The sequence below is a fragment of the Equus asinus genome, chromosome 22, assembly GCF_041296235.1.
Source record: "Equus asinus isolate D_3611 breed Donkey chromosome 22, EquAss-T2T_v2, whole genome shotgun sequence".
NCBI classification, from domain to species: Eukaryota; Metazoa; Chordata; class Mammalia; order Perissodactyla; family Equidae; genus Equus; species Equus asinus.
The window spans coordinates 54,614,930-54,628,672 of record NC_091811.1 but is presented as its reverse complement, the minus strand read 5'-3'; the positions used below and the strand labels follow the sequence as shown (position 1 = coordinate 54,628,672).

The window sequence follows — 13,743 nt, the reverse complement described above, 5'->3', positions numbered from 1 at the left end:
GTGGTTAGCTCAGGGCTAATCTTCCTCAAAAATAAATAAATAAATAAATGCACATCTTGAAAGTAATTCCCCCCCCCCTTTTTTTCGGGTGAGGAAGATTGGCCCTGAGCTAACATCTGTTGCCACTCTTCCTTTTTTTTTTGCTTGAGAAAGATTATCCCTAAGCTAACATCCGTGCCAACCTTCCTCTAGTTTTTGTATGTAGGATGCCGCCACAGCACAGCTTGATGGGCAGTGTGTAGGTCCACAGCTGGGACCCAAACTCACGAACCCCAGGCCGCCAAAGTGGAACGCGCGAACTTAACCACTACAGACTACCAGCCTGGCAGGTAATTCCACTTTTAACCAGCAATGTCCGATGAATATACTCATAAGTATACAAAGATACGTGACAGTAATATTTTCTGTTGCTTTGTAACAACAAAAAAACTGGAAACAACAAAAATGTACACCACTGGGGCCGGCCCAGTGGCACAGCGGTTAAGCACGCACGTTCCGCTTCTCCGCGGCCTGGGGTTTGCTGGTTCGGATCCCGGGTGCAGACATGGCACTGCTTGGTACACCATGCTGTGGTAGGCATTCCACATATAAAGTGGAGGAAGATGGGCACGGACGTTTGCTCAGGGCCAGGCTTCCTCAGCAAAAAAAAGAGGAGGACTGACAGTAGTTAGCTCAGGGCTAATCTTCCTCAAAAATAAAAAAAGTACACTATTGAGGAACTAGTTAAGTAAATTATGATAAACTTATGCAATGGACTACTATACATCCATTAAAAATGAGATAAAGTTATGTACTGTTACAGAAAGACGTCCAACAAATCTTTTATTCATGCCCAAAGCTAAAGTGCTATGGAACCAACCAAACGGAAATGACTGAAAATCAGACTTAAAGGGATTCCAAACTAAAAATCATACAAAACCTGAGAAGGGAAACTTCCTGAAATGAGCAAAAGGTTGTGAATATTCAGCAGGGAACAGTACACGTATATTATTATAAATTTTGACACATGAGGCTCTCCTGAGATAAAAATTAATTCTTTAGAGTTAGCTTTACACTTCAGGAAGGTTTTGATTTGGGACTGGATGCTTTCCAGAATGCTAGAAAAAGGAAGAAAGTACCAAGCATACCTTCTATTGTCACTTGATGTCATTTGCTTTTAAAGAGAAAATTTGTATGAAATCACTATAATTTCTGTCCTGGTTAAATTAGAACAGATACATAATGCCACAAAGGTCTAGTCACTGTTTTTCAAACTTTTTAAACTTGCAACCCACAGTAAAAACTATATTTGACATTGTGACCTAACACATACACACATACCTGAAACAAACGTTTCACAAACAATGCTCACCCTTAGGATAAGCAGTGTATTCTGAAATTTTCTAGACTATTTAAATTTTTTTTTCCCCTTAATGCTGGTCATCACCCAGTATATTGATTTTATGAACCACTAATGGGTCACACTTGATATTTTCAAACACTGCTCTAGGCCTATGGACAAAAGTAATTTTTTTTAACTTTTTATTGAGATTATGATAGTTTACAACCTTGTGAAATTCCCATTGTACATTATTGTTTGTCAGTTGTGTTGTAGGTGCACCACTTCACCCTTTGTGCCCACCTCCCAACCCCCCTTTCTCCTGGTAACCACTAATCTGTTCTCTTTGTCTACATGTTTAACTTCCACATGTGAGTGGAGTCATACAGAGATTGTTTTGCTCTAGCTGGCTTATTTCACAAAAGTAATGTTTCAAAGGAATAGATAACATTCTTCTCAAGTTTTCAAAGCCTACTATCAGTAAGTATTCACCTATGAAAGCACCCTGTAAGTAAGTTAATTACTCTACCCATATTTAAGATTCCTATAAATGCACAGTGTTGAATTGGTCTGCTTATCTATTCCATAAAGAAGGAAACTAAGTAAATGGGGTAGGTCAGACCTAACTCCTAGAAATCTAGGCTCTTTTTTTTTTTTTTCTTTGAGGAAGATTAGCCCTGAGCTAACTGCTACCAATCTTCCTCTTTTTTCTGAGGAAGGCTGGCCCTGAGCCAACATCCGTGCCCATCTTCCTCTACTTTATATGTGGGACGCCTACCACAGCCTGGCATGCCAAGTGGTGTCATGTCTGCACCCAGGATCCGAACTGACGAACCCCCGGCTGCCAAAGTGGAACGTGTGCACGTAACCACTGCGCCACCGGGCCAGCCCCTAGGCTCTTGATTTTTACTTCTGTACCTAATCTCCACTCTTTTCAGCTCATCAACATAATTTTGAGTTACTATGCCTAATAGTAAGCTCTCTCTGTGCTTTCCTTCTTACTCTACCACTTCTAAGCATCTGCCTACGGCATAAAATAAATTTAATTTGAATGTTTTGAGAGTTTCATGATATTGGCAGACATAAACCTGGCAGGTACTGGAATACAGGGTTCACAACAAGTTTCGGAGTCAGACAGACCTAGATACGACTCTCTGTACCACCATTTGATTAGCTTTCTGACTGTGAGCAAGTAATTTCTCTATTAGTTTCTTTATCAGTAAAAATGGGATGAAATATTATCAATCTCATAAATTTACTATGAGAAACAAATCAAATAATACATGCAAGGTGCTTAGCAAACATTCAACACATTGTAGCTCATATTATTAGGAAAATATCTTGAGGGAAAACCATAGTGAGAAATCATGGAATAAGATAGACACCAACATTTTACTTCATCAATCCACCTTAAAAACTATACTGTTTTACTGAGTGGAAACTCCCCCTAGTGGGGATGGAGAACACATACTTTGAAATAATCCCAAAAAGCTCAGCAGGCAAGGCAGGATGCTAGTTAGCATCACCAGTGGTTACCCACCCAAAATTACCTTCAGAAGAGAAATTTATGAAACTGTAGATCCAGCTATCTACACAATAGGTTTTCAGAAACAAAATAAGACAAAAACGTGGTACTTATAAGCAAATCATCTTCTTTGATCTATTTTCCAACCTAATGTAACTCCACTAAAATTCGAGAAGCAACTCATTAATCTCCAATTAATCTCCCCTGTCCCAATCAACTGGTAAAAGGCAAACCTTTCTCCACTTTATTGAGATATAAAAATAAATTCAGGATAGGACATAACCCAGTAAAGAGGGAAACAAAGAAATACAAAGATAGTAGGACTCTCTAAATCATACCCCTAGCCCTCTTTCAAATTCTTACACAATAAACAACCAAAACTAATATCCTCCGGAACCCTCACTATGATTTCAAAGGATTTTTTTAAATTATGAAAACTAGGAATGGGGCTAGACAAAATGAACAATGTTGAATTTCATTTAACAAAAAGGAGGGATGAAACGCCAACAGAGCATCAACATCAGATCAGAATCTGTTTCCAGTCTCTTTTAATAACAGTTTTAGAAAAAGAACAGTTTTATCTTAAAATGTGGCACTGGTTAGGCAATCAAATAAATTAAAGATTTTCCTTTCCACGATGAAAATAAGTATAAACCAAAGTCACAGTGTAATGACAGTCTTGCCCAGTCCGGTGGTTGCCTTTAGCATCAGTTTCTGAAATGGCGACAGCAGTTACATGCGTCTTCAGTTTCCTCAAAGCGAAGAAGTGAATTGAAGTCGTGAACTTTCAAGAAGACTACTATGATAGGTCAAACACCCTATTCTCTGAGAAAAAACCTGGGCAATACTAAAATAAGATGAAATAAGAAACTCCTCAATAATTTTCAAAAGGGTGGTTCCCATACACATCCCTATTCATCTGCTCTCTGGAATGATTTTAGGAACACTGTGTTCTTTAATTCAGTATTAATACAGTAAGACTAGATTTTAGAACCATACCTACACGAAGCACACACTAGGTTTTCTGAACGTGTTTCATTCTACACAATAGATTTAATCCAAAGAAGTGTATCTCAGACCACGAAGTATTTGTGAGTTTAGCCACGTTGAAACAGAATAGTCGTAACACATCACGTCTGTGTGAAGAACAGCAGGTATCCAGAATATGGCCCCAAATCAAAAAATAAAAACGTCTCTAGTTAGGGCTGGCCCGGTGGCGCAGCGGTTAAGTGCGCATGTTCCGCTTTGGCGGCCTGGGGTTCGCTAGTTCAGATCCCAGGTGCGGACACAGCACCACTTGGCAAGCCATGCTGTGGCAGGCATCCCACATATAAAGTAGAGGAAGATGGGCATGGATGTTAGCTCAGGGCCAGTCTTCTCAGCAAAAAGAGGAGGATTGGCAGCAGATGTTAGCTCAGGGTTAATCTTCCTCAAAAAAGCAAACAAAAAAACAAAACACATCTCTAGTAACAGAAATAGACGATTCATAATACATGGTGCTTTATCTTTTTAAATAACAGTAATTTTATTAATCTGGTTTCCCAGTCTAAAGTGAATTAGAGGCAGCAAATTAGAGAAAAAGAAAAATTGTTTGGGTTTTTTTGAGGAAGATAAGCCCTGAGCTAACATCTGCCACCCAATCCTCCGCTTTTTGCTGAGGGAGATTGGCCTTGAGCTAACATCTGTACCCATCTTCCTCTATTTTTTTATATGTGGGATGCCTGACACAGCATGGCTTGATAAGCAGTGCGTAGGTCCGTGCCAGGGATGTGAACTCACAAACCCAGGGCTGCTGAAGCGGAGCGTGTGAACTTAACTGCTATGCCACTAGACCAGCCCCCAAAGAACTGTACTTTCAATGGCAGAAAAAGTGATAACTGGGAGTGATTAAACATAATACTAATAAATACATAAGGATGGCCCCCAAATTCATCCCTATATTGACTACTAGGTTACTCTTGAGATACAGTTTAATGCAGAAGAGACAAGATAAATGCTTGATTCTGTCAATTACTAGTTTTCAAGATGAGATAGTTTCCCAGAATCCTTGAGAAGTGACAAGTGAGTTTTCCTTTTCTTAAAAATCAAGTTTATTGAGATATAATTTATATACAATGAAATTCACACTTTTAGTAAGTTGAGACCAGGGTTCTCAACTAGGTCATGTTGCTCCCCAGGAGACATCTGACGATGTACGGAGACATTTTTGATCGTCACATCCGACATCTAGTGTTGCTAAACATTCTACAATGCACAGGACAGCCCACTCCTCCCTCAAAAGAAAGAATTATCTGGTTCAAAATGTCAACAGTGCTGAGGTTGAGAAATCATGGTTCAGACAAACGTATACAGTCAGTAGTGTAACCACGAATAGAAGCAAGACACAGAATATTTCCACCACTTCAGATAGCTCCCACATATCCTTCTGCAGTCTTTTTTGCATCAACATGAATTAATAGATTTAGTTGTATTTGATGCTTCGATCCATTGCAGTTATTATCCATCCTTATTGATGCTCAAATTATCCCACTCGACTGTTTGCTCATTAGACTGGATTAATGGGTTTTGGAGAAGAATAACTCTTCAGTGAAGTGATCTTCTCATCACATCATATTAGGAGGTACACGATATTAACATACTCTTTTTTTTGTTTGTTTGCTTTTTTTTTTTTTAAAGATTTTATTTTTTCCTTTTTCTCCCCAAAGCCCCCCGGTACACAGTTGTATATTCTTCGTTGTGGGTCCTTCTAGTTGTGGCATGTGGGATGCCGCCTCCACGTGGTCTGATGAGCAGTGCCACGTCTGCGCCAGGATTCGAACAAATGAAACACTGGGCCGCCTGCAGCGGAGTGCGCAAACTTAACCACTCGGCCACGGGGCCAGCCCCTAACATACTCTGTTTTTAAGAGGGAGATGCAGGAAGATTTAAAAAACTGGCTGCCACCATTATGTCTCCACAATTTTCAGTAAATTATCCTTTAAAAGTTTTAAAACAAACAAGATTCCATCATCTACGATAATTATTTAGGCAGACTCCTCATTCTCTATTTGTGGGTGTTAGAGTGGTACGTCTATGCATGTGCACTAGCTCCGGTGTTCAATAACAGATACTACTACTTGTTCCCAGTTTTCATACTCTCCTTCTTCCTCCCTAAAAGCCACCTGATTTTGTTCAGGGTAACAATGTGCTGGGTTAAAAATATTCTCCTTCCCAGGTTCCTTTGCAGATAAGAGGTAGCGACGTGACATGGTCTTAGCCAATCAGGTGTAAAACAAAATTGCTGGGTAAGACTTTCAGGAAAGCTCTTTAAATAGGAACAACTAGGCTTGCTTCCTCCTTTATCAAATCTCATCTTTCCCTCCTTTATCCTGTCTGGAAAGAGGTCACAATGACCAAAGGTGGAGTAGCTGCCTCCCAAGCACAGCAAGTGACCTACACTAAGGCAAAAGTAAACACAGCCAGGGTTCCTACTGTTACCTGTAGCTGCCACACCAGCCTTGACTCACTACCTCCAGATTTCATAGTATATGAGAATAAACCCCTATCCTGTTAAGCCACTGTAATAGGTTTTCTGGTATATATGGCTAAATGCATTTGCTAACTACAGGAAAAAAAAAAAAGGAATTATATTTTCTTAAAGTGAGACATGACTATGCTGGGTACATCAATTTTTCTTGACTATGCAGTCTACATGTCATACATATCTCCAAGCAATATAGTGTTACTATTTTTTATGTGTGTCAAATTGGTAAGAGCCTTTAATTTTTTTGTCCATCTCCTAGAACTATGGTGTAAGTGGGGAAGCATCTAACAAAAAATTCTGATGATGATAATTTTATATTAAATTACACCACACAAGAATAGAGAACAGGCACCAGAAACTTATTTCCCTCTGCTACAGAATGCAAACCCTTGCCAACTCATTGGGAACTTGTGCTCTATACAAATCCATATATTTTGCTTCTAAACTTCTCTCTTCCACACTAAATCTTTCCTGATTATAGAATTACTACAGCATATTTTATACACACACATGTATGAATGGTAATTTATAGGCTTTACTATATGTATATAAACTTCCTTTAGGGCTTATCCCTGTAATGTCCTATACCATGTGGACTCCCTAAGGGCAGGCTGTAGAAATATTTATCAATTATTTACTGTCTATTGTTCCAGGTACTATACTAAGCTCTAAAGATTAAAAGAAATATTTCTCACTGTTGAAAAGCTTTTAGTTCACTAGAGAAGACAGAAACAAATAATTTCAAAATAATGAGACAAATGTTATAGTAAAAGCCATTCAGGGGCTAGCCTGGTGGCGCAGCGGTTAAGTGTGCACATTCCACTTTGGTGGCCTGGGGTTTGATGGTTTGGATCCCAGGTGTGGACCTACGCACCGCTTGTCAAGCCATGCTGTGGCAGGCGTCCCACATATAAAGCAAAGGAAGATGCGTATGGATGTTAGCTCAGAACCAGTCTTCCTCAGCAAAAAGAGGAGGATTGGCAGCAGATGTTAGCTCAGGGCTAATCTTCCTAAAAAAAAAAACCCCAAAAAAACAAAAAAAAAGCCATTCAAAGGATGTTCTAGTGAGGAAGATTAACCCTAAGCTCACATCCACTGCCAATCCTCCTCTTTTTGCTGAGGAAGATTGGCCCTGAGCTAACATCTGTGCCCATCTTCCTCTATTCTTTTAAATATGTGGGACGCCTGCCACAGCACGGCTTGATAAGCAGTGCACGGGTCCATGCCCAGGATCCGAACCTGCAAACCTTGGGCTGACGAAGCAGAGCGAGTGAATTTAACCACTATGCCACCAAGCCACCCCAAAAACGGTAATTTCTCCAGCCTGTAATTTCAGAGAAGGCTTGCTTCCTAAAGGAGCTGACATTTGGGCCAGACATTAAAGAATGCATAGGAGTTAGCCAGGTGAAGAATGTTGGCAAGGGAAGGGTGTCTCAGGCAGAGGGAACACTCTGAGCAGAGTCAAGGAATGTAGTGGAGTAGAACATGGTGTGTGGGATGATGGTGGAGTAGAGGGAGAAGATGGAGGTGGAGAGACGAACTTCAAAACAGATGATATTATTAAATGCAAGACAGATACTTAAATGACAGATTTTTAAAAAAAGTGATGGTAGAGTTTGGAGAGAAAAGCACTTTCATACACTCCTCGTAGCATGAGGGCACAAAAGCACATAGCAGGGAAACAGCCTGGTGTGTGTGGAGGGCATTTTGGCAAAATAGATCAAGTCTTTACGATGTGACTAATCTTTAAGCAAGCAAGTTTTCTCTTAGGACTAAGGACATGTGCCAAATACTGTATTAAGCTTTGGGAATAGTCAGATATAATCAGGGCCATTATAGAGCTTCTATCCCACTGGGAAGACACAAAATGAAACCACAACAAGTATAATATCTGTCCTATAATTTGTATAATAAAGTAGTAATAAAATGCTCTGATAAAAGAAGTATAAGAGTTGAGAGGGGGAGTACTAAAAGAAAGAAATATTCTGGGCTATTCCATTAGATAATGGTGAGAGATAATAAAGCTCTAAAGTAGGGTAGCGGTTCTAGTGAAGAGAAATGCACAGATAAGAAATATTTAGGAGTAAAAAAGGCAGGATTTAGTGGCTGAATACAGGGAACTTCAAAGTTTCTGGGACATAAGTGAAACAGCAAGATTGCCAGGTATGTAAACAAAAGAGAGGCAACAAATATTTTTCAGATCTTTCAAAGATACAGACTAAGGAACTCATTAAAACAGAAATCTAACCCAGTAACTCCAGTCATGGTATATAACCAAGAGAAATAAAAACATATGTCCACACAAAAATTTGTACACAAATGTGCACAGCATTATTCCCAATAGCCAAAAAGTAGAAACAACCCAAATGTGTATCAACTGATGAATGGGATAAACAAAATGTAGGATATTCACACAATGAAATATTATCTGGCAATAAAAAAGGATGAATTACCGATACATGCTACAACATGGATGAATCTTGAAAACATTATGCTCAGTGAAAGAAGCCTCACAGAAGACCACATATTATACGATTCCATTTATATGAAATACCCAGAATTGGCAAATCCATACAGATGGTAAGTAGATTAGTGGTTGCCTTAGACCAGGGATGAGGGGTGAGAAAGGGGCATGACAACTAATGGGCCATGTGGTGTTTCTTTTTGGCATGATGAAAAATGTTCTTAAATTGGATTGTGGTACTGGGTGCACAATTCTGTGAATATACTAAAATCCACTGAACTGTACATTTTAAGTGGGTGAATTATAAGTATATGAATTATAGCCCAATAAAACTATTTTAAAAAGTAAACTCTAGGGGCCAGCCCCGTGGCCGAGTGGTTAAGTTCGAATGCTCCACTTTGGTGGCCCAGGGTTTCGCTGGTTCGGATCCTGGGCATGGACATGGCACCGCTCATCAGGCCACGTTAAGGTGGCGTCCCACATGCCACAACTATAAGGACCCACAACTAAAACATACAACTATGTCTTGGGGGGATTTGGGGAGAAAAAGCAGGGAAAAAAAAAGACTGGCAACAGTTGTTAGCCTCAGGTGCCAATCTTAAAAAAAAAAGTAAACTCTCATTCAAAAAACTCTTTAAAAGGAAGGAAGGAAGGAGAAAAGGATCAAAGGGGAAAACTGTAAAAGAAAAAATAAACAATCTACAGTCGCAGGGGGGCACCACAGGAGCAGGGAGAAGGAAAATATTTATTTTTTATTTATTTTAATTCAACAAATCTTGATGGCACCTCTGTTGTGTGCTCCACACTAATATTAGGTGCTACAGGCAAGGAGACTAAATCTAGTGAGATAACACACAAGAGAGAAAGAGGTATCTCCAGTTGCCTTTTTTTGCTCTACATGTCAGAAGGCTCAGAGATAAATCTTCTGTTCAAAATAACTTTAGATACCTCAGCCCCTGTCACATTTCAGAAATAATTCTGGGCAGATAAAGTTCAGTGTTTACAAAATTGTGTGGAAAGAAAGAAGGGGAAGAAATTCAAAAACACTAACACTGGTTTCTTTAAATGATAGGATGCCTTCTTTATATTTTTCCATATTAAATATAATGAAAAATAAAGGGAGGGGAGTTAAATACACACATATATGTTTAAATAAGAAGAAAACTATTATCAAACTTTTAGAAAGCATCTATATGTGATTTTTAAAAAGTTTCTGGGACATAAGTGAAACAGCAAGATTGCCAGGTATGCGAACATTCATTAAAAATTCATTCAAGAAGTCACAAAAGAAAAGATCAATTCACTTGACATATAAAAATGAAAAGCTTCCCTATTAAAAAAGCAAGTAAGAGCTTGAGGAAGTTATTTTCAGCAAATATTAAAAACAATGAATTTCTTTATTTGAAAAAACAGCCCAGCCAAGTTCCTAAGAATATTATCATCATGCCAGTAGACAAATCAACTGATACGACTTGTAAACAAGAAGGAAAAATATTCAACCTCACTAGTAAGGAAAAACATAAAAATTTAACCTTTGGGGAAAGGTCATAACTCTTTGGGGAAAGAGTTCATAAAAATGTTCATCATTGAAAAAATCCAACTATGGAAAAAATCATTTGAACAGACATTCATCATTAAAGTACTTACAATAGCAATACAAGAAATGGGTTAAAATGTAAACAATAAGGAAACTGTTAAATGACCAGATGGAATATTAGGCAATCAGTAAAATTTATGGTTAACTGATGTACAACAACTTGGAAAAAATGCTTATGCTATAATATTACTAAACAAACAAAGGAACAAATTACATGCACACTAAGAAGTGAGCTATGCTAAAGAAATACATGCATTAAAATTTAAAGCAGAAGAAAACATAGCAAATTGGTGACTGTGAGGAGGAGTGGTATTAGTTTTGTTTTTCTACTTCCTATTTCTAGTATTTTGTATAATGTAATTACGTAACTTTTATCATTAGAAACACCTATACAGCAAAAAAATAAAAATAAAAAACTTAGCCTGTGCATCCTCCCCTTTCTGGCATATTAACAGTGTTTTATAGATTTAATAATTGGTTCTTCACATCTCAGAAATGGGTAGTTTTCCTGAAGTCCAGGGCAATGAGCACAGTGATGGCAAAGGCTCTCACCAGCAGATGTCACTGTAAGTAACTGACAGATGGGTGTGTTTAAAGTCCACCCTCCCAGACAAGAGCTTTAAGAAGAAAAATGAGAGAAGAGTGGGAACACACATTTTACATGGGACCATTTGAGGAAGTAAAATTTAGATGTCTCTCCATCAAAACTAGATTTTTTTTCCCAGCTTTGGTAATGTTTCCTTACTAAACACTCTCTAGTTTTATATTATCCATAATAAATCAAAAGGTATAGATCTCCCTATTTTTCATGTCCAAGACAACTAAGGACTTCAAAATTTGATCATTATTAGCAACATACTGAAATTCTTCTAAATTCCAAGACTTTCACCTACTTCCCACCTCTGTCAACATCATTCCACAGTGAAAATTATTTTTCAAGACAGAGAAATGAATTAGAATTGTCTTCTCTTCCCGCATCGGCCCCCACTGTAGTGATGATTTCCCAGGGAAAGGGGTTGACTCTAACATCTCCCCCAAATGAGCTGTAATTACCTATTATTATTCAGACCAGTATGACTTAAAATTCATTTAAATATATAATATATACACACCAGAGGAACGCTGTGGGGGAGGGGCATAAAGGTTAAGAGAATATAGTTGTCTGGTTTAATAAGAACAGGAAAGTGATAAAATAAATAGGAGAATGATAAAATTAATTTTGAACTTATTTCACGCCTCCATCATTTCCCTGATTAAAAAAGAGATGAACACAATTAATCTCCCCCTTCATTGGGTTTTAAATTAGGTTCTTTTGACTGACTTTGGACTGTTCATATCCATCAACTGATATTTTAAATTACTGAGAGCCTCTGATGATTAAAAATAAGGGCTTGGGCCAGCCCAGTGGCATAGTGGTTAAATGCACACGTTCTGCTTTGCCAGCCCGTGGTTCGCTGGTTCGGATCCTAGGTGTGGACATACGCACCACTTATCACGCCATGTTGTGGCAGACGTCCCACATATAAAAGAGAGGAAGATGGGCACAGATGTTAGCTCAGGGCCAGTCTTCCTTAGCAAAAAGGGGAGGGTTGGCAGCAGATGTTAGCTCAGCAATAATCTTCCTCAATAAATAAATAAATAAATAAATAAAATTAATAAGGGCCATTACATACACTGTAACACACTATAATGATGCAGTTGGACAAACCTAGGTTTGAATCCTGATTACACCACTTATTAGCTGAATAACCCTCTCTGAACCTTACTTTCCTTTCATGAGCAAAAAGGATATAATCATATCGGACTAACTAATAAAGTTAATACAAAGTATACCTAGAATTGTTCCTGGTACACAGGAGGCACTCTATAAATCATTGTATATTAGGAAAATGAAAGGAGGGCTAAATCTGACTTTTAATGTCTTTTCTCCCATCTCTATACACACCTTAACGATCCACAGCATTTTGAATTTCTCTAGGGAAGTTGTAACATCAAATTCAATCATCAACGTTTCTAAAACAGCAGTAATATAAGAATGGTATAAAACAAAAAATAAAATGCACAGTAATCTCATACTCTTTTTCTAACCACTAGATTTACCACTGAAAAAAGATAATCATATGGGAGCCTTCAATTGTATTTAATTCCCATTAAAAATAGCTTGGGGTTGATTAGTAATGCAGAAACAACCATTCCGAATGCAGCGTTTTCCTGAAAGGAGAAACTGTAGGTTAAATTTCATGTTTTCAGAAAGTTTTCTGGACAAAATAAAGCAATGAGAAGCTGTGTGATGATAAAAGCATGAAAGAATGCTGAAGCAAAGTATATATGTACATAGGAAAGATAAGTACCTTAAACCCAAGTATCCCACAGACTGTCTCCCATTTACAAGACCAAATTAATTTCTCTAGTAGGACCTGAAGAAAAATGAATAATAGTAGCCATCTATCATGTTCTATGAATAAGATTCTAAACAATATTTACAGTACTATTAACAGTAATGGAAATCAAAAAGGTGGTGAAAACATCCAAAATCCTACCATCTCAACAATTACTATTATCACTTTTTCATCTTCCCCTTGATTACTATTCATATGTACAATAAACTTTACCTATATGTAATCATAATACAGTTACATTATGCATAAAAATCTAAATATTAAAGAAGTAACTCGAGGCCAGCCTGGTGGCATAGTGGTTAAATTCACATGCTCTGCTTTGGCGGCCCAGGATTCGTAGGTCTGGATCCCAGGTGTGGACCTAGCACCCCTTGTCAAGCCACACTGTGGCAGCATCCCACATAAAACAGAGAAAGATTGGCAAGAGATGTTAGCTCAAGGCCAATCTTCCTCAGAAAAAATAAATAAATAAAATAAAAAATAAAGAAGTAATTCTTCAGGGGGCCAGGCCCAGTGGCACAGTGGTTAAGTTCACACACTCCACTTCAGCAGCCTGGAGTTCACCAGTTCAGATCCCAGGTGCAGACCTACACACTGCTCATCAAGCCATGCTGTGGTGGCATCCCACATATAAAATAGAGGAAGACTGGCACAGATGCTAGCTCAGCAACAATCTTCCTCACCAAAAAAGAAAAAAGAGGTAACTCTTCAGATCCACACCATCCTGAGATCCCTGAAGTGACCACACAAATAGGCACTTACATGTTGGGTACCTTTTAACAATAGGGCTCTCAAAATGTATGCATGAGTAATTCCCTTAGTACAATTATATAACCTGACATACTACAGCTGATATTTCAACCCCTCCCTAAGTATAAACTCTAAGGTAACTTTTTTGAAGAAGAAGAAGATCAGCC

The 13,743-nt window shown here is 38.3% G+C and overlaps 1 protein-coding gene across 1 annotated transcript in view; it reads right to left on the bottom strand.

The window, feature by feature from the left end:
* Window positions 1-13,743, bottom strand: part of SP1 (Sp1 transcription factor) — a 41,160-nt gene that overhangs the window by 8,381 nt on the left and 19,036 nt on the right. The window lies entirely within an intron of this gene.